The sequence below is a fragment of the Lissotriton helveticus genome, chromosome 4_1, assembly GCF_964261635.1.
Source record: "Lissotriton helveticus chromosome 4_1, aLisHel1.1, whole genome shotgun sequence".
NCBI lineage: Eukaryota > Metazoa > Chordata > Amphibia > Caudata > Salamandridae > Lissotriton > Lissotriton helveticus.
This window is the reverse complement of record NC_136063.1, coordinates 1436734336-1436760359: the sequence shown is the minus strand read 5'-3', so window position 1 is coordinate 1436760359 and position 26024 is coordinate 1436734336. Positions and strand designations below refer to the sequence as shown.

Here is a 26024-nt window from a genome sequence, read left to right as displayed (position 1 = left end):
TAACGGTTTGACGAGTTTACCCTATATATGGTTAAAAACGAGTTTACCCTATATATGGTTAAAAATAAATTCACCCTATATATGGTTAAAAACAAGTTCACCCTACATATGTTTAAAAACCAACCCATCAGTCACCAGTTATCCTTCCCCCCAACTTTAATTCCAACCTACAGAGCGCAAGCAACACATAAGCATTAACGAAACAGGCTGGAAAATGTGGCAATATCTGTACAAGCAATCATGTTTAAGCACAGAATATATTAGGTCTGACCCATTCATTATGGTATATTTTTTCATGTCCACACCATCTTCAATGACTGGCAAAAGAATACCAGTATGGGATGGAGGAATCCCAGCCAGAAACACACTGAATAAAAAGATATAATTATGTGTAATTGCTCTACTAAAACGCATATAAATAGCGGAGTAAGAGTCAGCATAATTTAAGTCTAAGTTTGGAACGTAAATCAGGTTGCAGTACTCAGAACAGAAACTTGGTAAACACAACAAATCTACCCTGAATCTGATCACGAGTTGCAAGCCCTCAGGTGTCATCATGGTTAGCAAAGCTATACTATAAATAGGGCTCCCAGTTTTACGGTATTTATATTTTTGTAATTTCCGCCTGTATTTATCCATATTTATTTTTGGTTTCGTGAAAAAATGAGGCTGAAATGTGTATATTTCTGCATTTATTTAACCAGTTAATGTGCACTTGTGCCTGAACGCCTGACAGGTTTCAATGATATATACACACTCGGATGGTAAAACATTAACTTCTGTTTAAGGCTCTTTACTAAAATCCCTCTATTTTTTTAAACCCTTTGCCTGTCAGTCCGCACAGCTATTGCCCTGGCAGTCATGACAGACATGTCACACTTAGAATCACTCAAAAACAACCCAATTTCCTTTTTTATCAACATTTAAAAATAAATACAGACAGGAAAATAAATGGTTTAGGTCTGTATTTATCTGTAAAAATCCGTAAAAACTGAAAACAGGGAGCCTTAACTATACAGTATTTACAGTGCACAGACTATGTGGGCATTGCATTTTGCAATGACAATCTGACTGAAAACTACCACCACCAATTGCTGAATCTTTCTCATTGGCTACTGGCTGTCTCCTGGTAGACGAGTTAGACCCAATATATCGAGTTCGTGCAAGATCATTTCACTTCTAAGGGCAGAAGACCTGTCAAAAACACAGGAAGACTATCATCCTGATTCAGCTGAAAATAGAAGATAACATGCAACTTAACCAAATGACAATGGCAAACAATCTACTCTGGATAAGCGAGAAAATACTTCAGGTGATCTTTGCGTTTTTTCAAATAAATTACAGTGAAAAACATTGTTTAAAGTGAGCAGCATCGAGGATACTGTAAGGACCCTTTTGAAGGACCAACTATCAAATCTTTTGACCACTGCAAAACTGAATTTCGACTCTCCGACACAGCACGACATCAATACTTCCAATTGCACCATTGGGCATTGCACCATTGGGCATTGCATTCTCCTGACACCCTTGTGGCCTCTCACTGCCTTACACGTTTAGAAACTGTGGTCTGTACATTTGCGGGCACCCGGTGCCTTGTCTCTAGGACATACGATGTACTGCAACACTCTCGCTTCTTACATAGCCACCCGTACTAGCTGAAATGGGCCCTCGATGGCTCCCCCCGACATCTCACAGAACCAATGGGAATTACTGTGGAGGGAATTCCCTAAAATGCAAAGAAGTATTCCCCAACAAGAAACTGCATATATGATTATGGCACTACACCCCTACCCACTCTATATATCCTACAACCTCAACCTCGTGCTGGAGCTGCAGGGCTCAGCTGGATGAATTTCACCACATATGGTGGGCAAGGCCACCTATTGCCAAATTTCAGACGGAGATTCTGAGAAACATAAAAGGCCCCCGGGCTACCTGATTCCGGCAGACTACCACACAGTTTTCTGGGTATCTGCCCAATGACACTGGAAGCAATGACCCATGCTGACTGGTATCTTATAAAACATATGACGAAGGCAGCAAAACAGCTCAAGGCTCTGGCCTGGGAAACCCTTCTGGTCCTCCTGTAGAGTCCTGATTCATGAAACTTTGACACATCCTAGTAATGGAGCAATTGACTCAAACTGTCATCCTCAGAGAAAAAATGACTGCACCTCTGAACACATCTTGTTGACTATATGTCCTGGCCTCAATATCTAAATTTCCAACTACCCAAACGTCGCAGCCTCCACCTGTTTGACTAGACTGGGAAGACTTGAGCACACCCTCGCTTCCACCGATGGGTCACACCAGTGGGGACACCCTAGACCCTGGGGCAAGTCCCTCTCCTCTCCCCTTCCTTCCCTTAACATACCTGCCATTACTGCTTCAGGGCTGGAGACTTCTTGATAATATTTCGTTCTTCTCCCTCCCCCTTTATTTCTATGGTCTCCTGTTAAACTGTTATCCTCTGCATAGAGGAACAGCTACGAGGGGACCTGCAGTCCTTTTCTTGGGAACACTCACCCATCACCCAGACATAGACTAGAACGCAAGGGCCTCCAACTCTCCTTTGTCTAGGAGGAAGTTTTCGTGGGCAGGTATCTCCCTACTTCACATCATGACGCACCATACGCCTCTCAAGATTACGCTCAGACATAGACAGCACTCACCTGCCACCTATGTTTGTTTGGCTGCCCCAATGCCATGACTCTGCTATGTTAAAGTCTATTTTGCTTGTGATGAGGCGCCTCTGCCCTTGTACTGTTACTGGTTTGGTGTATTGTCTGAACGTCATGAAAACTCAAAAAAACTGATTTTGATAAACAAAAGTATTGATAAAGATGTCTGAAACTGGGAGGGAACACAAACTCAGCCTCCGATTGGCAAGGCAGGGAACCGGCAACCGGTCGATGGGCCTGTAAATAAGGCCCGCTTTTTTGGTGGCAGTCTCAGTCTCCATCGCAAGGGCACAAAGTCAACGGCTGTAGTTAAAGCCTTTGCATACATATAATGAGCCTGACCTGATGCACATTAAGGTCTGCCTGCCGCATTGTCAGAGGCAGAATGACAATGGGCTGCTCTGGCTGTCACAGCATGACGTGTGTCTGCCCTCTGGCTCCCTCCAGGTGTGACAGCGGCTTCATGGAGCTCCTGATGGGAAGCCATTAGCACTTGCTTTGCAGGGGACTCGGGCAGAGGAAAAGACTAGAGCCGGTAGTAGGGGGGTTGGGGAGTTATTTTTGTATCCCTCCCCCGCACTGAACATGCAGAGATAAATTCGTTTTCGCTGTTCTTCTTTGCCTGCCATAAATCAATTGCTGCAGTCAACAGGGAGAGATCGTGGCCTTAGCCGACTCTGAAACTGGGAAACAGGGTTTGAGTCCCAGAGTCAATTCAACACCCTGTGATTCTGGGCAAATCACTTAATCTACACGATCCTGACTGTCTGTAATGTTCTCTGGTGCTAATGTATAACTCCAATGTTTCTGGGCGAATTTCATGCTATATAAAACTGCATGTATTTGAGGAAATTGACACTATTTTTATTTTTGCATTTACACAATAGCATAATTTCCTTTATTGGAAAGTACACGTGATGTTAGCAGTAAAACAAAACACATACACCTTTCACCAGTCTCGGAGCATTGGAGAGCCTCTCTTAAGTACTGTAAAACATAAATATCTAAAAGCCCAGGGTGAGTGTGAAAGGCATTCTAGGTCTGTGCCATTTCCGGTTTCCCAGCGGACATTAATCAAAACATCCAAAGCAAACTTATAGATTGGTATGGGTATAAGTCCCCTACCCTCTTCAATCTCTACCTTGAACCATTAGCTGAAATTCTTTGCACGGCCAACATCTCCTTCCACATGTACGCCGATGATACTCCGATATACATCAAAATCTCTCCTCTTGAGGAGGTTACCCATCTGAATGACACCCTGAAACTGACTGTTCAATGGCTCGCCAATAACCAGCTCAAACTAAAAACAGAGTTCCTTCTCATCTCCTGAAATGGATTAACTCGATCACAGTACTCAACTGCACACTGACCATGGTGGATTCTGCCAAATCTCTCGGTATAACCTTGGACAGCAACCTGAATATGCGTGAACACATCAACTCGATGGCCAAAACGGCCAGGTTCCATCTGAGCTACTTGAGAAAACTAAAGCCCTTCCTTGAAACTGATGACCTAAAAATCACAGTTCAGGTGTCAGTTATCTCTAGAATTGAATACGGCTGCTCTACCATATCTGGCCTGCCAAAGACTTCTGCAGCCCCTCTAAAAGCTTGCTTCAACACAGCAGCCAGACTCCTATCTGGCTCCAAAACATTTGACCACATTTCACCACATCTGAAGGCCTTAAACTGGCTTCCTCTTGAGGCCAGAATCCAGCTCAAGCTGGTCTGCATCACACACAAAGCCCTGTACACAAACTCCCCGGAATACCTCGCCCAGAAAATTGTGGTATATGGGATATTCAGAAACTCCCGGTCCGCCAGAGACCTTGTGTTCCAGCCACCCTGCTTCCGCAAGGAAAAAACATATAACCAAGCGTTCTCTGGGGCTGTACCAAGAATCTGGAGCTCACTACAATCCTCCATCAGAAGAATACCTTCTCTGTCATTCTTCAAAAAGGAATCTAAAACCTTCCTAATGAACAAATTCCTCCAATAACTCTCCTTTATCGGGCCAAGCCCCCTTTTATCATGGTTTTTGTTTCTGTGCATAATCTCCTGTACTGGTTGGCCCTCTCTTTGTACCAATTCTCACTCCTTCAATGTTCTGCCGGTTCTCTCTGCATTTTGCTATCATTTGTTGCTGGTTTGCCCTTTTTATCGCAGACATGTCGCTTGCTGATTTTGGTACTGCATTGATTATTGTATATAACTCTGGATTTTGTCCTATTGGGTTCAATTCCCTAGCCCCCATTCCTTGCATTTTGTCTATGCCTAACCTGTACGTAACATGTTTATCCCTGTAAAGCTCTCTGATACCCTAACAGGTCACGTTTGCGCTCTATAAAACCTCAAATAAATAAATAAAATAGAAAGAAGAGCAATTAAACATGAATTCCTAGTATTTTTTTAATAATTCTGGACTTCAAACGTATATTTTTTCCATTGGAATGTTAATTTCCAATTAAGTACTGCCCTTATAAGCCCCAGAATTATTTCATTACCGCAAATGTTTGCCAACACTTAGCTCCAAGACCGTAACCAACCAATTTAATGCGAAAGGTTGCAATCTGCGAACACGAGCCACTTTCTTTTGGCTACCTCGGCCTAACTGTGGCCAGGGCTGGATAGGCCGTAGCGGGCCCAGGTGTTTCCCCGGTGAGCCGCCAGGGTGGGGGCCGGTTTTGGGCCCCTGGGGGGGGGGGCATTTTTATTACTGGGGGCTAGCAATATTGGCCCCCCGTAACAAAATCGGCCAAAACTGGCCTTTGCGAAGAGCTCGGCCGCAGCCTCGCATGCCCCCAGGGGGGCTGGCCGAGCAATTTGCCAGCGCCGATTTCGGTTCCCAGTCTGGCCCTGACTGTGGCCCCAATCCAACTTAGCACATTCTTGTACGATAAAAGTCCATAAAGGAACTAAAGAAGTGATCAATTCTAGTAGCCAGCAGAGATGGTATTTAAACGATCATTGCTAATAAGAACCTTGAGATTAACCCTGGCCAGACACTGACAAAATTGAATAACTAATGTACCAATGTAAAAAATAGATGCCTTATATGCGCGCCAAATATAAAACCTCTAAAATTTAAATTAGTAGGTTTTCCAAGAGGTTTAGGATAAGGTAGCTTCACATTTTGAGCGTGGTGAATAAAGCACAATAACTGCAGTAACATCACATGGCAAATAGAGCAAGCCTGGCAAGTGGAAGTCCAAGCAACGTCAAAGAGAATCTCTTGCTCCACCTACCCACACCCATTTTGCCGACCAGCAGTGTGACACTAGTCGGTAAGTAAAAAATAAAATGTAAACGACTTGTGTAACATGATAAACAGGAATAATATCCCAGATACAACTTCAAAAATCTCAAAAACAAGGAAACAGAGAAAGAATCCAGAAAATAAGTCATAGGAAACAGTTACTACTTATATTAGCAATATTTAAACAAAACATTTATTAGAAAAGGTGTAGTTATAGCATAGAAATGCATACATGCTTAAGATGTAATATTATGCACTTGAAACATTTTGAATTGAAGATATTCATTACCATATAAAAAAGAAATATGCCACCGAGTGAACAAGCTATCGACTGCACAATTCCTGCTTCTGAGGGAAGAAAATCTGATTTTTTTTCTTTAGTTGTCTGATTGTCAACTATGTGATACCAAGCATTCCTAAATCTCAGTTTATGGATTGAGGGGGGTGGGGGAAGTAGTGTTAGGATGAATACCATCACATGCAAGGAAGGCTAAGACATCCTGCAACATTTCAGCTTTTTCTGGGCTTCCCTGTGAATTTCCCCCAGTGACCCAAGAATCCGTGAGTCCACTGGAGGTGCTCCATGTTTACCCTCGTTCCATCAACTCCGCACACCCCTTTGTTGGACTAAGGTTGATTCACTTTGTACCAACGCTCATGGTTTACCTCTTTTCTGAGAAATGTATAATAAACGATCAGAGTGGGAGCATGGGCTTTGACCATGAAACAAATCAAATAAGGAATTCTGAAAGATTGTAACCTAGACCCTTTTTTGTTTTGGAGTATAGCGTCATGACACAACAACGAGCTTTTGACACAAATTTAAATGAAAAAGTCCCTCATGCAAGACCTCACCTTACAAATCGGTTTAATAGATTTCCAAAACTGGATGACCACTAACTTCCTCAGGCTCAATTCCTAACTGACTGAATTTATCACATTTTCTCCTCAGATCACCAAACATGAACTGAATAGCTAAATGAAATAGCTGCTTTTGTCTTCATCCCCTCTAAATGAATCACATTTGAGGACCTCTGGCTTAACTCCGGCCCCTCACTAAATGCCTACATCAAACACCATGTTCAATTCTGCGCTCCCAGACAAAGAGGAAAGCCTTTTCAGCAACCATCAGGCTTGTAGGATGAGGTCAACCTACTGGTTATTTCCCAAATAGTCTAAAGAAATGCGCCACAGACATGTCTGCCAAGAACAAAATTTGCTTCACTAAACCCATTATTCCATTGGCTGCATGACTGGTATGTGGAATGAATGATTTCAATAACATAGCTCCGAATCCAGGGTATTGTGAGATATCCACTTGCTGCTCCTTGAAGTCAGAATACAATTCACATTTGCATGAGTGTTATCTAAAGCACTAACAATGAGACTGTTTCATCCACCCTGAATATTTCTAAAATTAAGAAGGAGCTCAGAAGCAAGGCTGTAATTCGACTACAAATATGAAAATTCTAGACCCTCATGACGTGAGGCCAAACTTTCTCTGAAGCAGAGCCTCCTTTCTACTATGCTCTGCCTCAGGATTTGAGACTATAAATTTACCTCTCCCAGTTCACAAAAGAATCCCAGGGATAAGTTACTTGTTAAACACAATAATGATTAGACTCTGCTAGTACACTCACTAATTTCTGTAACCATGCTTTAACCCAAACCCTTCTCTCCCCTCTGACTGTAAAGGATACTTCATTCGGCTAACTTTTTTTAAAAAATGTGCTATGATACCCTTAGTCTACGATTTCATTCGATAGCAAGGGGAAAAAAGTAGTGGATGCTGGATGCTACACTTTCAGATCAGCCTGAGTGAGTGGTCTTCTGGAAGCAAATTAGACTCAGGGGCACAGACATGTTTATTTGTACCCCTGATGTAGAAGAAGCCAACTGTCTGCAGGATGACTTCTGAGAAAAATGTACTTCTATAGAGCACAGTTACCAGAGGTGTTCTCAATGATTTCAAGCAGATAACGCTGTGTGTAGTTAATGCCCCACAAAACAGAATAATCCCCTCAGGCTGTATCTGTCTTTTGTGGACGACAATCTGCAAGTTTGGAATGTTTTGTATGCAAAAAATATGTTGAAGACCACATCCTCTTAGAGGAGTAGCAATTGGCTTTTAGGCCTGGACACGTGACTGAATCTGCCCTGCTCCTGAACGAACTTAGGATGCTGGTAGATGGTGGTCAGTCAGCAGTCCTGATCTTACGAGATCTCTTGGGCGCATTCCATGTGGTTAACCACAGTAGGCTCCTGGCTCGACTTGCCTCCATCAGAGTATGTGGTACCGTATTGAACTGGATGGGCTCCTAGTTGTCGGAACGTTCCCAGGCGGTTGCTCTTCCACCCTACCGCTTGGACTTTAAGACTATGAAATATGGAGTTTCACAAGGCTTGGCACTTAGCCCATTTCTTTTCAACATGTATATGAGGCCACTAGTTGCATGAATGACATCATCAGCTGGCTAAACTCCAACTACCTCAATTTTAACCGGGAGAAAACAGTGTTCTCAATGGCATGGCAAGACCTTTTGGCGCCTGTTGCGGTCCCTGAGTTTGCTGCCCGCGGCCGATTCCTGTCCTTGCCGCCAAGCAACGTCCACAGGTAAGAACCCGCAAAACTCGTGCTGCCTGGGGCGGATGCCCATGCAACCCCCATCCCTCCTTGCTACGCCACTGGCTGTTCTGCAAATAAAGTCCCTGTTATACTCCTGTTGAATTTCTGGCCTGTACCAACTGACGAAGAGCTGATACAATCCGAATTGGTCCACAACTTGGGAGTCACATTTGACAACAAGTTGTCCATCTAGTGTCATATAAATACAGTTTCTGGCACATGCTTTTCACTACTCCGGGGTCTCCGGAAGCTCCTTCCTCTGTTGCCTACCAACGTCAAATCTATAATTGTACATAGTGTTATTCTAAAAGTTAAAGTCCACATTTGTAAAGCGCACAATCACCCGTAAGGGTCTCTAGGCGCTGGGGGCCGTCGGGAAGATTAAGCGAGCTATTGCCCAGAGTCACATGGTGCTGGGCTACCCTGCCGCCGGAGCCGGGGATCGAACCATGGTCCCCAGATTCCAGCGTCAGTCGCCCTGGCCGCGGCGCCACACCTCTCCCACTAAGCAGGTTAGACTACTGCAATGCCCTGCTGCTAGGAGCGGTGGAATTCCTGTTAAACAGACCACACAGAGTTCAAGTCTCTGCCGCCAAACTGGCATTGAACAGACCCAGGAGAGCTTCAGCTTCTAATGCATTAAAGGATCTCCATTGGTTACCTTTGAGTCAGATAATAGTTTTTAAATCACTATGTACAGTTTTTATAGCACACCAGGGTCCAGGACCAGTCCCCCTGCAAAACAGAATAAAAAGATACTCCCCAAGCAGATGCCTCCGCTCCACAACAGCTAATGTTGTCTGTATTGATAAACTCAGCAATACAGGACAAGGTGGGTGAGCTTTTATGGTTAATGCAGCCCAGCTATGGAATCAGCTATCTGCCTTCCTTAGATCCCGGTCTGATCTACTGCACTTTAGAAAAGCCCCGGTTCTTCTCTAAAAATCCCCCTCTTCACATTTTAGCAATTATTTAGCTGCCGCGGTCTTCTTTCTTAGTCGCAGGTAGAGGTCTTGGCGCCAGGATACCAGTATGGTGATAGCGCATTCTATAAATGTTTTAAATAAATACGTTTTCCTCCTGGTATTGTGCCCGCAAAGACCCTATAGATGCCTAATGTGCTAGGAGAATAAATATTCATTACTGGGCAGGCCGAGACATCTGCCTCTCAATAATAGCTAAGCACCCCATTCTCCGTGTTTTGAGATGGGCATTAATAAGTAACAGACAGACCAGGCTGGGTGATTAGATCTGGCATCCACAAACAGACCACTTGGTGCCTGCTCTATCCTGTGCTCTCCTATACTCAGAATGGATGTCTGTCAAAATGTGCTGCCCCAGGGTGGGAGAGGATTTTACTTTTAACGGAATGCTTGAATTTTGGTTAGCCCTGGGTTTCCATTGGTGCCCACAAAATTGTATAATGTATGTGAAGGCGTCCTTGAGTCCACGTTGTACTGAATCTAGACATTGAGAATAATTTGTTCAGGCAGGCATAGCCAGGAATTGGCGTCTGAAGGCTGCTATTTCCCTCGAGGCCAAGGCCAGCCTTTGGGCTCGGGTACAAGTCCTGCTGCTACCTCCTGCACTGGATGCAAAGGAGAACAAAGGTCAAGGCTCAGCAGACTACAACCTGCATGCAGATCATCTTGCAGAAATGGAACACCTAAGGCTACAGCCCAGTTATCCAGCCAGATCTGATAATGATGTAAACACGGCCTGCCGACAGCCTTACATAATTGAGAGTGTGGTGTGCTTGCATCATCTAGGACATGCCGTTGGATCTACCCAAATCGAGTGACCCATTGTGCTGTTTGACATCAGAAAATATTTATTTGATCCTTCTTAAATCCAAAAATGAAATTCGTGTACATGTATATTCCATGGCTACAAGTATGACTATGAACATGCTTTTCATTATCTATCGTAAAACTACTCATACTCAAGGTCAGAGTTTTCAGAACATAGCTGGCAATCCTAGCAACTGGGACAGGAAATCCTCAATATCCAGTCCCCTAACCAGCAGTCAATTGTCTTGTTATAAGCAACATTACTCTTATGAGCAGGATATGAATCTGAGCTATGGCAAGGTAAGAAATGTATGCCGCAGCGAGACCATATCACTCTACTAACCTTATATGAAAGAAACAGTAGAAATGTAACTCATATATCTAAAAATGTAAACAACCAACATATTATCCAAGTATGGGTCTCAAATCTGTCACTTGTTATCACCCTCCTTTCTGTGTAGTCCTGGGCGAAATTTGAATTACACCAGCATCATTTGCATAATTTCTGGAATTTTGCATTACACCATTATTCTACCCTACTTCACGTAATTATGCACCATTCATTAAAAAAATTTACAGTGAACATGCCATTCTTTTCCAAAGTTTGCCATGAATGCACAGGAGCAACAGAATATTAGCAGCTGTGTGGTTTTTTCCAATTTTATTCTGAGCGAAATACATTCTTGCGTCAAAAATTGACACCAGATTTGCATTTTGCATAATTACATATACATTTACGTAATTTTGCATGATTACACAAAAGCGAATTAAGTGAAATTCACACTCTATTATTTTGCCTTCCTGAAATCCTCAAATGTATCTTCCCCTAACAGTGAACTCCGTGCTCCACCTCCTCTTACTTCTATGGTTGTCCTTCTCGTACAGTTAAGCACGCCCTTCCTTCTAGAACAATTTTGTGATTTCTGGTGCTTTCTCCATCTCCTTTCTGTCTCACTCCTGTCGCCACATTCCCCAGCCTCTAACAGGGTTTCAATATAATGGTTGTTCATCATTAATTATCTTTCGTTTAGTGAGTTACAAGAGCATATACTATAATGCAATGCAGTGGTTAGTTTCTAAAAAAAATAAGTGCTGGGGCTCTCAGCAGGAGGCAACTTGCACCAGCTCATTTATTCTGTTAACACCGCCCAAAACAGAACAAATTACTATGCTAGTCATGAAAGTGGGGAGAGGATGTGGTGTAATGGCCAAAGCTGCCGACTTCAGAGCTGGGGAACCAGGTCAGAGTCTCTGCGTCGGCTCAACATCCTATGACTCTGAGCAAATCACTCATTCTGCCCGTGCCTACCATAAATGTCCTTAACTGGTGCTCATAAAAAGCGCTGGTATTGATGATTAAGTGCCGGTACTGAGCATCGGAAACCACTGGCTCAAATTAAGCACTGCTGCCATGTCTTGAAGTCTTCTTGTAAACTGTTCAAACTACCTCTGTGCTTCTGAAGGTGCCGGGTATCTTCAGGGAAAATTATTATCTTTGATCCTATGGAACAGTCTGCCTGAACGCAGTGTGTCCCACCTGGGTGCACTTCATATGGGTTAAACTAATTCTCCAACTCCAAAACACCAGCAACCATGTATCCCAGTTCAAGGTCCCAAGGTGGAGTCCTTGTCATAGTTTATCTATGTTTATAGGCCAGATATCGGGATGGCATTCATGAGCTAATCTTTCAGAGGAGATGGCTGAAGGGAATGTGGATCATCGGTTTTCTTAAATTTCTCTATTGTAGCCCATCATTTCTTCTAGGCTTGGATCGCGTTGACAAGATAGGACCCCAAAGAACTCTACTTCACAGCATAGCTTTTGGATTCTGGAAATGGACTTCCAAAACAGTCCGTCTTAAGGGGCATTCCTGTTGAAAAATAACTTTTTTATCCTGAACCTACTGAGTTGGAAACAAAAGCTTTAACAGTTTCCACAAGTTCTTAGTCTGACATTAGTCAAATTTGTGAAAACAAAGCAAGCCCTGTGGTGCGCTAGTGTCTAATCATTCACAGCAGAGAAAAAGTTGAGTGCGACAATCAGCACTATCATTCTCTAAGAACAATTGACACACTCAAAACCCTACCTCAGCTGCTAGACAGTCTCATCTATCTTCTAACAGAGATAGTAAATTAAATTATTTTGCTCTTAAAGAAGCTTTGCCTTCTTAGCCGAAACTGAGGACTTCAAAATAAAGGAGTGGTCAAAAAATGCACATTTGTTAGAAGCACCGTATTCTTTTCAAATGTGTAAGTTTAATTTATCTAAACCCAGGCCCAGCTTACTGAAGGAGCCTGTGTGTAAACGGAAGGGCCAGGACAGTGAGGCAATTTCTGTGCTAACTTTCCTGCGCTGGCCTTCCAAGAGCGGAGCGAACACCAGGGCGTGTGTGCTCAACAGCTCATATGCACCATATGGATGGAGGGAAAGGAGTTTGTGTATGTAAGTATACTACCAAGTCTCCAGCTGTACAGGTGGGAATCACATGTCCATGGATAGTCTATGTGCAGGCAAATGTCAATTATATAATTTCCATCACCAAGTTAAGGGGTAGAACTGAAACACTTCAAAACTCCATCATGATTAGCATGAGCACCGGTGTCCTGTGGTCTCACATGCAGGAAGGGGTCCTGGCTTACCCTTGCCTTTACTGTGTATTATCATGTGTCTGCCAGGTAAGGACTCCCAAAAGGAAAAGAGAGCAATGCTAGACCCACATCTGCGTTCAGCACACTCTGAATATTGGCTGCTGAAGTGCAATGATCTTCTTCTGCCACACAACTACCCATGTCCAAAAATCACGAACTTTGCTTAAGGGTAAGATGTGTAACTGCAGAGTAATTTGCATACAAGTAACACATTCTGTGCTCAGCGGCGGCAACCAAAAACATAGGGCGTGTGGGGTCGCGTGGGAGGCGTTGCACGGGGGGAATACAATATTACAAAATATATAGAAACTTACCTTTTTCCGCCTCCAGCGTCGCATTTCCTCTCGTCATCTCTCCTCTTCCTGCCTGCTGGTCCTAGCAGCCCCTTGGACAGAATCCCTGTCCAATCAGCACGGGGATTGGTCTGAGCAGGCAGAAAAGATACCCTGCTCAGATCAGGGAGTCTGTGGGATTTCTCCAGCTCGGCTACTCAATGCAGCTGGGCTGGGCAAACCTAAGTGCGCATGTGTGTTTTGGTGAGCCTGAGACAGCCGGCCAAAACACATAGCACTCCTCCTCTGCCCCGCCCCTCCCAACACCGCTGGTTAAGAGCAGGGCACATTTAAAATAAAACAATGCAGGGACATTTTTTTATTTGACATTTGCTGGCTCTGAGCCAGGCAGTAGGGCGACGCTCCTCCGCCATTGTGGAAGATCCGCCACAGTCTGTGCTTGAACAAATTCCATTTGTTAAGCTGATCATGTGCAAAAGATGCTTTTATGTCTGTAAATGCAGATGGAAAAAAAGTGTTGTGACTAAGACTCTAAATTTATTGGGAGAGATCTGTGGAGGAGAGGGGTCTAAAAGTCCGAATGGAATGCCTGTAGGACATTCTTTCTCGTCATACTCATATAGCAAGCTTTTCAGCTGTGAGTACAAGTCTCTTGATCCATTAGTTGCTGCTGAAGGTCGCTACACTCCAAAGGATACTAAAAGCAGAGGAAGCTCCAGAAAAAGGCCAATATGCTTGGGAGGGGAATCCTTTAACTTTGTTAAGCACCACTGGATTTTGTAGTATTCCCTAAAATGCGAAACTGCTGGATATAGAATAACCTTCGAGATTCGAAGAGCAAAAAGTCAACCTCGACCAATAGCGGGAATGGTCAGCAGCAGCAGGGTCGAAACCCAAGATGCTGTAGCCAACTTATGCCCAGAAGGTACAGATCAATGCAAGATTTTCAGCGTATCTACATGGGGTTCATTGAATCTAGGTGATTTACTTATTGGAAATTTGGCATGGAACTGATCATCCTGGATCCAATTGGATATGACTGCTCTATGGCTGTTCCACATGAATGAAAGTCCTTAGCTTTCATTGTTAAACAGCACAACCCTGAAGGATGTATGGAAATTTTTGCAAGCAGGCTGGCAGGGTAACAGTGAAAAGTATTTTGTACAAAAAGGCATCACAGGCCTTCCGGAATATTCAGAAAAGGTCATTCAGATAAAAAGAAAAAACCAAACCTGCAATATACACAACTTCCTGCAGCAGCGGAAAACGTGTACCATTACTTGAGAGGAGACATACAAGATGCCACTACTACAGAAAGGGGTAGACCGTAACTATATACAGGTGTGGTGAAAGAGTCCTTCTCTAATGACAGTCTATAAAAGAATTGAAAAAATGGATAAACAATGGAAGCTGTTAAGGGACTGAGAAGGGGGGGTGGTCTCAAATGTGTGAGGGCTAAGGTTTCGACCTTTGGCTTCAAAAAATATGGACCACTTGGGTGTGTTTTTTAAGGCTGGAGAAGTGCCAGCGGCTAATACTCAAATAACAGTTACTGTAAAAAAATAAAATCAGATTTTCTTTACAGCAATTCAGATTCTAAAAAAGACCTAATTGTATTGTTTTTGGGAGATTTTTCACTTCACATGGCATGAAAATACCAACCAGGCCAATAAAACACTGGTCAGGTGGCAACCACTTGCGAGGCATAAATGAAACATGTAGATATCAGAGTATTCCGTTTTAATCGTAGGCATTTTTGTTACAAAGGGCTACAGCGGACTCCGAGAAAGGACTAAAACGAAGATGAACTTGGTGCAATCCAAATGTGTATTTCCAATATGTATTTGGAATGCAGCACTTACATTTTTAGGTCTGAACCATTGTCTAATTTGAACTCCCAAGACACCTGTGGCTTATGAACCGACCCCAAAGCCACACCAGTCATAACCTTTGTAAGTGATACCACATCAAACCCTCCCTCAACACACAATCGCACTCAGTCCATGTTGTCATAAGGATCGGATACAAAATCCTGTTTACTGTGCTAGGTTTATATACAGAAACTTGCACATCACTACACCCCAAACAGATACCTTCGCTCAATGTCGCCATACCTTAGCAAACAACAGTCATTCAAGACGATGAAATAGGGTTGAACGTTACTGGTGGTACAAGAACCTATACTTTGGAATGCCCAAATTTGCGATGAAAACCAAACTTCAAATAACTTCTATGTATTTAACTATTCACATTTACGGTAAAATAAAACTGTCAAATACACCTAACAGAGAACAGGTTCGCGTTTCAAGATTTTCAGATATGATTGATCACCTGGACTCAAGCACTCTGTCTCCTTCCAGGATTCGACGACAGAAGTAGAGGCTATGGTAATTCTCAGCTTGGTTATGGCCCCTCCCAACTCACTGTCCTATCAAAAGTAGACCAGCCTCACTCAGAGCTGTACTTAATGTTGCCGCCAGGGTCGTTACAAGCAAGCAAAAAATAAAGAGCAACACTTTACCCTTTCGATTGCCTACCTTAAGTGTCTCAATCAAACACAGCACGCTGCAATATAAGAACTGCTTGCCTCTCGTTCAAAGCCCTCAACCTCCAAAGCCTTAAAAATGTCGCTCAGAAACTCTCCCCTGAAGGCTGCTGCTTCCTCTACTGCAAAGATAAATGCTCGCTCTCCATTTTTCATTTCACAAATATATCCATGCTTCATAGATCTTTCGCCAGGAAAGCTCAGAAGGATTGGAATGGCCTTCCTCTCTAGACTTCAGAAAAGCCACCTCATGTTAAAGCTTCAAATCCCTCCTAAATAACTTGCTCCTTGTGACTGTTTAACGTCACCTCTTGCAATTTTTTTCTTTGTGTAATGATGTACCATACTCCAAAATTCTACTACTTCCGCCATGCTTCCTCTGCTGAAATGTTTTTATTATTTAACTCCCAACATTCTGCTGTCCCTGTAGTAGCCGCTTACACCTTAACATACAGTACTAAGGGCCTGATGGGTTACTCCGTCACGATGGTGACGGATATCCTGTCCGTCTAAATATAAATCCCATAGGATATTATGGAATTTATATTTCAACAGGTGGGATATGTGTCACCGTTGTGACAGAGTAAACCCATTGCCAAGATCTAAATCAGGCCCTAAGTCTTCTGTGTGTTTCCCACGCTCACTACTTGACAAACATGCCACCTGCTGCTTGCAGATATATATATATATATATATATATATATATATATGTACATACATACATACATACACACACCCACACACATATATAAATTATTATTTTTCCAGCTGGATGATGCTAAACTTGTTTATATGTTTATTGGGGCTCATATCTAAGACAGTGTTCATATTTATCCCTCATTACCTATGTACACATCCTGTAGTTAGTTTTGTTCTATAATTACCCAGTATTTGAATTGTAAATGATTTGTTTCATTAAACTATAAGTCAATGTCTGGTTGACTTTGCCTGGTTTTACACCTTTCCTCTGTATAGCACTCTGAAACCAAGTTGGGTGGAGTTTGGGCTTCATAAGACTATAATGGGGTTCTGTCTCCCCCACGGTAGCTCGGGAGAGTGGCACTGGTCACTGAAGTCTGGATGTGGGGATAGGTGAGGGCATTGGGAAGGGTGTGATTTAGTGTAGTTTACTAGTGTTGGGTGATCACAAGTTCAGCTTCTTTGACAGACTTCTGATCCACGGGCTCTCAGCATAGGCCAGCAGTTTTTTCCCTGCCACCCACTTGACCCACTTTTGATGTGAAGATCGTGGGAAAGTTTTCACACCACACTCCATGCTAAAAAGGATCAACAGCACGGTGCCTTGACCTCCTGCACCTAACCTCAATGGTGCATTCAAAAGTGCATAGAGTCCTATGCGAGGTCTAACAAAGATCTAACTGAATTTGAAATCACTAGTCATGCCAGATTCACTTTTATTATTTTAAATCTTTATTGTAAAATTCAGGTAGATTATTTCATTGCTTGATGAGACACAATCTCCAAAGAAACCGTAAATGAAAGGCAACATCCAAATGTCATAAAATGCTTCCATTATGAACTATTCGTCGGCTTAAAAAAAAACAAAATCACATGCATGTGTCTAACAACAATGCCAAGGGACGGGAGTTGCTTATTTGTGTAAAAATGATACTTCGGTAGCGTCGTAGTTGTCAAGTAAGGAACTGCCTTCTTCAAGTAGGCTATCCGTGCACAGCCTCTCCGTGCACAGTCTCACCGCGTGTTTCCAACAGATTATTACATTATTGGGAGGTGGCGGGCACCGAGGATAAGGCACCAATATGGCACGGCCTGTACCAGAGCGTGTCAGGTCGCGCATTTATCAGCCTCACGCACACATTTTTCTTCAGACACGGAAGCTGCTCTGCCCCCGGAAGTGCGAGGCTCGAGGGACACCGCCGCCGCCTCTCTCCACGCTCTCATCAGATCTCGTCTTTGTGATCGAACAGGAGGGGATCATGATTTACAAGCAAGGGGATTCTTTGAGTGTGTAAAAACACGTTTTCGGGCAGATGTACAGTCACCTCATCAAGCAACTGGCTCGGGCGGGAAAAACAGGAAATGGTCCCATGACACGTGCGGAAATGGTAATGTGAAGGAACCCATTGTTGTAGTCTGCGTGGGGCAATGCGGGGCGTGACAGCGTTTAGATCTCGTGATAGGAAGTCTCTATGGCCCTCCTTATTTAAGAATTATCGCAGACTGGATATCACAGATTGGCTAGGATCCCCCCCAACTCTGGGCAGGACTAGCAGAGGAAGGCTCTGTGGCCCTTACTGCTGACTGGAAAACTCAAATTGGCTTTGATTCACCCACAGTGGGCAGTAATCCCACAAGAGAGTCGACTGTCTGCTACTTACTGCAATCAGCGTGGATTTACCAATAAATGGTAAATACTGATGGAGCGGGATAGAAAACAAAAATTTGTTTAAACCCATGAAGTCACACTTCCATAAATAAATTAATAATGCTAACAACTTGTGCTGTGTGTATAATAATTCAACCTAGTTTAAAGTTGCATACACAAAAGACATGTGGGAAACTAAAATGTGTGCTCATAAATGTGCATTATGTTGCATTCTTATGTATGTGGAAAATAATAAAATAATCTTGTCTATTGTCATGTCATAACTAATAGCAGCTGTTTTTAAAATAATGGCATGTGCTTATTTTGCTTCCCTTGTCTATGTGATGTCATTTCTACTATTCTAGGTGCACATAAGGCTTTATGGATTATGAAGACTGGTAGATATAAAATGCTGCTTTATTTGTGCTTTACTGCTAGGTAATTTAGACTAATGGGTTAATTATTAGCAATGATGGGAGGCAACAGAACAAACTGTATTTCTTTCATTAATTATTCTTTGTGTTTGTTTATATAATAGTTTTACAAATGAAGCTTAGAGATGGCTGCAGGAAAATTAGTACCCTTTTAAAAGTGACGCAGGAAGGTGGCGCAGAAAAATTGACGCTTTCTGAAAGAGGCCTAATGATGAAAATGGCTCAAGTGAAAATAATTCCAAGAAGGATGGAAAAGGCCTCTGAGCTTTTATTTTGAAAGGTTTTGGATTGAACTGCTAAAAAGATGACTTTTTGGAGAAATTTGCTAACGTTTGCTAACGTGCCACGGGAGTTCAGAGCTGACTAAGCTCAAGGTTAAAAAGGAAGCTGTCGCTACAAAATGTAGCAGTCTAAGGAGAGCTGCCAAGACTTACATTACGGGTACAACAACATTTGGAAAGTCTGGTCACGTTGGTGCTTGGAAAGGGACTTGGATCCCGTGGAGGCACCTATGATTGATATAGTTAATTTTCTTGGAGAACAATTCGATAGAGGTTCAAGTTACAGATCTCTCAATTGTTTTAGATCTGCTATATCTGCAGGACATTCTCTAATTAACAATAAAACGGTAGGTAAAAATCCTAATATTTGTAGAATACTTAAAAGTATCAGACTTAGAAGACCTCCTCAACCTAGCTATCAATCTCTTTGGGATGTTAATTTAATTCTTGACCTTTTTTGTTCTTGGCCAGTTAATTCCCTTCTCAGCAGGAAGAATCTTTCTATCAAATTAGCTACTCTTCTTTGCTTAATTTCATGCATTAGAGTCTCTGATGTTAAAGCTCTAGATATTTCTTTTAGATCTTACGATATGTTTGGAGTAAAATTTGAAATACATAGAAGAACTAAAACCATGTCAGATTCTATTTTCTATCCTCGTTTTGATACTTGCACTAAACTCTGTGTTGTTCAATGTATGAAAGAATATGATGTGAGAATGAACTCTCTTCGTCCTTTGAATGTATCTCAGTTACTCCTCTCTTTTGTTAAACCCCATAAAGGAATTTCTTCTAGCTCTATTGCTGGATGGGTTAAAACAGTCATGAAACTTCCTGGAATCAATCTGAATATTTTTAAACCACATTCTATTAGAGGCGCAATGGCCAGTAAGTCATTCTGCTCAGGTGGTAAGTTAGATGATATTCTAATGGCTGCTGATTGGTCTAATTCTAGAACCTTTGCTCATCATTATTGCAAACCTGTTTCTCACATGTCTGATGTTGATTTACATGGCTACCAACATGCATAATGGTAGCCTCCGGTCTTGTAATGAAATTGCGATTCTCCTATTTACATGACCAGAGAATCTGGATTTCATTAAAGACACGGAGGCTAACATTATCCCTCCCACCCTTCCCTGGGTGGTTGATTAAATGATATAATATATATATATATAATATATGTTATGATATGCTTATTTGAATTTTTTACTTACAAACCAACATTATTTTCCTTTGCAGGATTACTTACATCCTTTCCTTTGTCAGGAATTGTTATTTAGATGATTGTTTATTATTCTTGTCCTTAATACTTTTATTTGGATTTATTAACAACCTTGCTTTGCCTTGCAGATAACTTGTCTTCTTGATTTCACACCTGTGTATCAATCGTGGATGGTGTTTTCTTCCGTCATCCTTCCTCAAGTTTGATGTTTCATTGGATTTGTTTGGACTTTTCCTTTTTCATTGTCACCACATTTAAAAGAGGGTGATTGCCTAGTGATTCATGCTATTGTTGATTCATATGTATTCTAAGTTGGAACTTTTGCTTTGTGACATATGCGGCTATGCTTGGACTGCATTAGGTTGAGGAGGTCTTCTAAGTCTGATACTTTTAAGTATTCTACAAATATTAGGATTTTTACCTACCGTTTTATTGTTAATTAGAGAATGTCCTGCAGATATAGCAGATCTAAAACAATTGAGAGATCTGTAACTTGAACCTCTATCGAATTGTTCTCCAAGAAAATTAACTATATCAATCATAGGTGCCTCCACGGGATCCAAGTCCCTTTCCAAGCACCAACGTGACCAGACTTTCCAAATGTTGTTGTACCCGTAATGTGTTCCAGGGGCCCATGACTCTCCAAGGAGAGTTGAAGCTGTTGACGAAAGTCTAGCGAGATCGTTAGACTTGGGATGGCCAAAAAGGAGTTACTAGGACAATTGAGGATCGTTCTTGTCTCACTTTCTGAAGGAGTCTCTGGATCATTGCAAATGGAGGGAAGGCATAAGCGTTGATCCCTACCCAAGGTTGGAGAAAGGCATTCACTGCTAGAGCACCAGGATCGGGCATCCAGCTGAAATAAGATATCAATTGGGTAGTCAATCTGCTCGCAAATAAATCTATTTGGGATGGGCCCCAGAAATGATTGAGGGAGTTGAAAACAGAAGTGTTGAGCTTCCAGTCGCTGTAATCCAAGATGAATCTTGAATTCCAATCTGCGCAAAGATTGGATTTCCCTGGAAGGTATTCTGCTCTCAGAGAGATTTTGTGTTCTAGGCAGAAAAACCAAAGCTTCTTTGCTAGAATGGAGAGGTCTTCTGACTTGGTCCCTCCTAGACGGTTTATGTAAGCAACGGCAGACATATTGTCCATTTTCAATATGACTGATCTTCCTTGAAGAAAGCGTTTGAAGCTCATTAGAGCATAAAGTCCTGCAGTTAATTCTAGATAATTGATTTAGTGCAGGGACTCTTGTTGGGACCAAATTCCTCCAGTGTTCTGGTTCAGTAGACAAGCACCCCAGCCATGAAGGCTGGCATCCGATTCTAGAATAAAATCTGGTGCTGAACCAAAGATCGCTCTCCCATTCCATGCATCTAGATTGTCTAAACACCATGTTAAGTTCTAAGATTGCATCTGGGTTTAAGGAAATTCGATCTCCGTACCAAAGACCTGACCTGAGAGCTCTTGCTTTTATTCTCTGAAGGGCTCGATAATTCAGTGGTCCCGCAAAAATGGCCTGAATGGAGGAAGATAGAAGGCCTAGAAGTCTTGCTAGTTCTCTTAGGGAGAGATTTTCTTGTTTCAATACATGTCTTATCACCTTTATTATTTTGGCAATCTTCTTGGGAGGGAGAAGGAGAAGACATTCTGTTGTGTCTACTGTGAAGCCCAGGAACTCCATCTTCTTTGAAGGGACTAGAATGGATTTTTCCCAGTTTATGATAAAACCCAGACTTTCTAAGAGGTCTATAACTGTCTTCAGATCTTTGATGATTTGAGCATAGTCTTGAGAAAGAATCAGGATGTCGTCTAAGTAAATGATGAGACAAATCCCTTTTTCTCTTAGACATGAGGCAACTGCTCTCATTACCTTGGTGAAACACCATGGGGCAGAAGAGAGGCCGAAGGGAAGAGCCTGAAATTGAAAGAGATGTTTTTTCCAAATGAACTGAAGAAAGGGTTACATTGTTATTGTTTTTGCAAATTGATATTTTTCCTTACAGGTTAATTATAATTAGTGACACAGGTAAATTAGGAGATATATTAAATTGACCAAATTATAAAGTTTTATACACCTGGTAGTGTTAAATTAATTAATTAATTAATTAGCAAGTGCTGCAAAGCAAATTTAGAGAGTACATTTACCAAAATAATTAAATAAAATGTCTTCCTTATATAAGAAAATGAAAAAGGTTGTAGCTAAATGTGAGAATAAATTAAAGATTCCAAAATTAGTGAAAATAAATAATAAAGGTGTCAGAGTAGAAAATAGAGATCAGTGTAAAATCGATGTTGTAAATATGGATCAGAACAGAAATTCACGAAGACCCCCAGAACAGATTAATGCAACGCCAAAAGTGTCAGATCAGATTGATAAAGTGCCAGTTCAGAATTTTACTAAAATTAATGCAATTGAAAAACATGATGAAATGATTGGTACATCTGGAATTAATATTCCTGATCATGTAAATTCATCAAATGATTTAAAGGAGTCCATGAAAATTATGGAAACAGTGACAGTCCCTGTACTTAGGAAAGATGAAATTAATTCCGCAGTTTTAAAGGTCCCATTAACTGAAAAGGTTTATTCCATTGTACTTGAGATTGAATTAGTAGGGACTACAGATCAGCAAGAAACAGAGATGACTTCAGTTCTGGTAAGTGAGAAGTCTGACATTGACCTAATTGAATTGACACAGTCAGACGAGTCAAAATTCTGGTCAATTAAAAAGGAAACTGAGATAAATGAGTTAAATAAAGAGTTACAAATACAACGACAGGTAATGACTCAAGAGATTGAGATGGCTTCATTGCCATTGCAAAATTTTATTAATGAACAGTCAGAGAAAACGGATACAGGATTAATTAATGAACAAGAAAACAGTCTAAAAGGATTAGATGTACTTCCAGAATATTGGTATAAAAATGATGTTCTTTTGAGTGAAGACATCAAAGTAAAGGACGTAATTAATCAACAGATTAAAACATTGACTTTTACAGGTTCACTTTTCAGAAATGCAAATTTAATTAAAAGATTGATTGATGATATACAATTGGCAGAAAGGTTTGCTGTCATGATATGTGCAGCATACAAAATGAATGATGAACATGCTTTGAGTTCACTAATACTAACATCTATAGTTGAAACATGGCAGGTAGTCAAAGACTTACGAGATGATGCAACTCATGAGGAGAAAAACACATGGTTGAGAAACACATGGTTGAGTGCAAATTTTAGACAGCGAGATGAGGATGAGATTTGGATACACAAAGATGGTAGAGTAGTTTTACCAAATAGCATGATTACTGACATGGACAATATGTGCCATAAAATTGCAGAATTTCATTACCAGAGGTGTCTGACTTGTCAGCAAGTGAATACAATTAAGAGAACAATTATGAGATTGGGAACAGAATTACAGGAGAGTGGTTCATTGACTAGATTACAAATGGATTTCTGTGAGATGTCACTGTATGATAAACTGTGCTACATTTTTGTGATTATTTGTTTGATTACAAAATGGGTTGAAACATTTCAGATGCGACATGATGATGAAATTACTGTTGCAAAGTTATCAGATAACAGAAAACATATTGAAAACAGATTGCTCCATTGTACAGATAGAACAGAAATTTCAGATGTTGAGGAGCATGAGAACAGTACTATAAAAGACAGAGATGCAAAAATGTGCCTAACTGCAGGTACAAAGTGGACAGATGTCCTTCCACTTGTTTTGATGTTTCTGAGAAACACTACTGATAAAAAGACAGATTTAAGTCCACGTGAGATTATGATGGACAAGGTCATGAGACAGACATTCATACCAGAGAAGAAAATGATGACTATCAATGATAGCATCAATTTGGAGAACTGCAGGAATTTATCAGATGAAATGATTTCTGTGTTTGATGAAGATGAAACTGAAGTGCAAACAAGAGAAAAAGAGCAAGTACTTGAATTGTTACCAGGAAAAAGAATCAGGAAAAAGGTTCGTCTAAAAAGAAATACTCTAGTGCCAAGGTGGCAGAAAAGGAGGCTAGTCAGTCTTGTCACAACAAATGCAGAGAAGTGCAAAAGACTGAAGAGGTGGATTGACACTGGCCATACTTTTCGTGTATCTACACCTGAAAATCCTGATGAGGATAGTGTCACAACTGTTGATTCAGATTCTGAAGAAGAGCCTGAAGAGAATCCAGATTTTGAAGATCGACAAGTTAGTCGACATCTGGAGAACATGAATAGAAAACAAGCCTTGATTGAAGAAGACTTGAAAGTTGTGACTGAAGACTCAGAAAATGATGGAAATCTGTCAGATAAAGAAGCAGAAGAAGAATGTGATCAGATTATGATTCAAGACCAGGAGAGTATTGAAAAGCAGAAAAGTAGCTCTGAAAGCAGGAACAGGAATTCTGAAACTGGGAAGTTGAAGGTAATTGAAGAAGAAAATGAATTGCCAAGTACCAGCTACAAAGATGACGTTCCTAATGGAGTGAAGCTGCTGAGTAAAGAAGTACCTGAGTCCAGAATGAAAATATCTGACACTGAAACTGATGAAAGTGATGAAGATTCTGAAATAAGAAAATTCAGAAAAGGAGCTTGGAGAACAGAATGTAATGTGACCAAGCAAAAGAAGAAATTACCAAGAAAAAGTGATAACTGGCCAGAAGAAAATGAAGGCCTAAAATTCAAATTGAGACACAGATCAAAGGAACAGATTGATGAGATATCAAGTGAAAAAGATTCTAAAAAGAAAAGTGAGGCAGGAAAGAAAATAGAAGTGATACCTGTAATGGAGGTAAATAGTCACAGTCAGGAAAAGATTGAAAACAAAAGTGACAATGATTGAAGTACATGCCTGTTAAAATTTTTGGTTTCTATTTTTGGCATAAGGCTGAAGAAATCTTGTTAGATGACACAAGGTCGAAGAAATACTGTTAGCTGAAAAATTAATTTGTGACATTAGGTCGAAGAAAAACTGTTAGAAGGTTTAAAAAAAAAAAAAAAAAAAAAAAAAAAAAATTGAAAAAGGGGGGTGTTAGAAATTTTTAGAAAATTTAGGTAAAATTTTTAAAATTTTTGTTTTATTTTTCTTTGCAAGCTTAATGCAATTATAATTCTGCTTTGGATAATTTAGGTTATTGTTCTTTTAGAAATAATCAAGGAGAAGTTTAAAGTTTATATGACAAGCAAGATACAGACATTTTATTAGTTATAGTTTTTGCAACACTTTTGTCGAAGCTTAGTTGTATGATACACAAGAGAAAGAAATAGAACTAGAGGGGTTTCTTAAAACTCAATATGAGAGTTGTAGATAAACTGATGAGATAAGTCTTTAGAAATACTAACACAGGTGAAATTGAATCATGTTCATCTTAGATAAAATCTTTGCTAAATTTTTGGGTGCTGGTGTGGTGATTTGTTAATCACCAGATGAGGGAGTTGATGGAGCGGGATAGAAAACAAAAATTTGTTTAAACCCATGAAGTCACACTTCCATAAATAAATTAATAATGCTAACAACTTGTGCTGTGTGTATAATAATTCAACCTAGTTTAAAGTTGCATACACAAAAGACATGTGGGAAACTAAAATGTGTGCTCATAAATGTGCATTATGTTGCATTCTTATGTATGTGGAAAATAATAAAATAATCTTGTCTATTGTCATGTCATAACTAATAGCAGCTGTTTTTAAAATAATGGCATGTGCTTATTTTGCTTCCCTTGTCTATGTGATGTCATTTCTACTATTCTAGGTGCACATAAGGCTTTATGGATTATGAAGACTGGTAGATATAAAATGCTGCTTTATTTGTGCTTTACTGCTAGGTAATTTAGACTAATGGGTTAATTATTAGCAATGATGGGAGGCAACAGAACAAACTGTATTTC

General features: G+C 40.9%; 1 protein-coding gene across 1 annotated transcript in view; it reads right to left on the bottom strand.

The window, feature by feature from the left end:
• Positions 1-26024, bottom strand: part of MCUR1 (mitochondrial calcium uniporter regulator 1) — a 237300-nt gene that overhangs the window by 1979 nt on the left and 209297 nt on the right. The window lies entirely within an intron of this gene.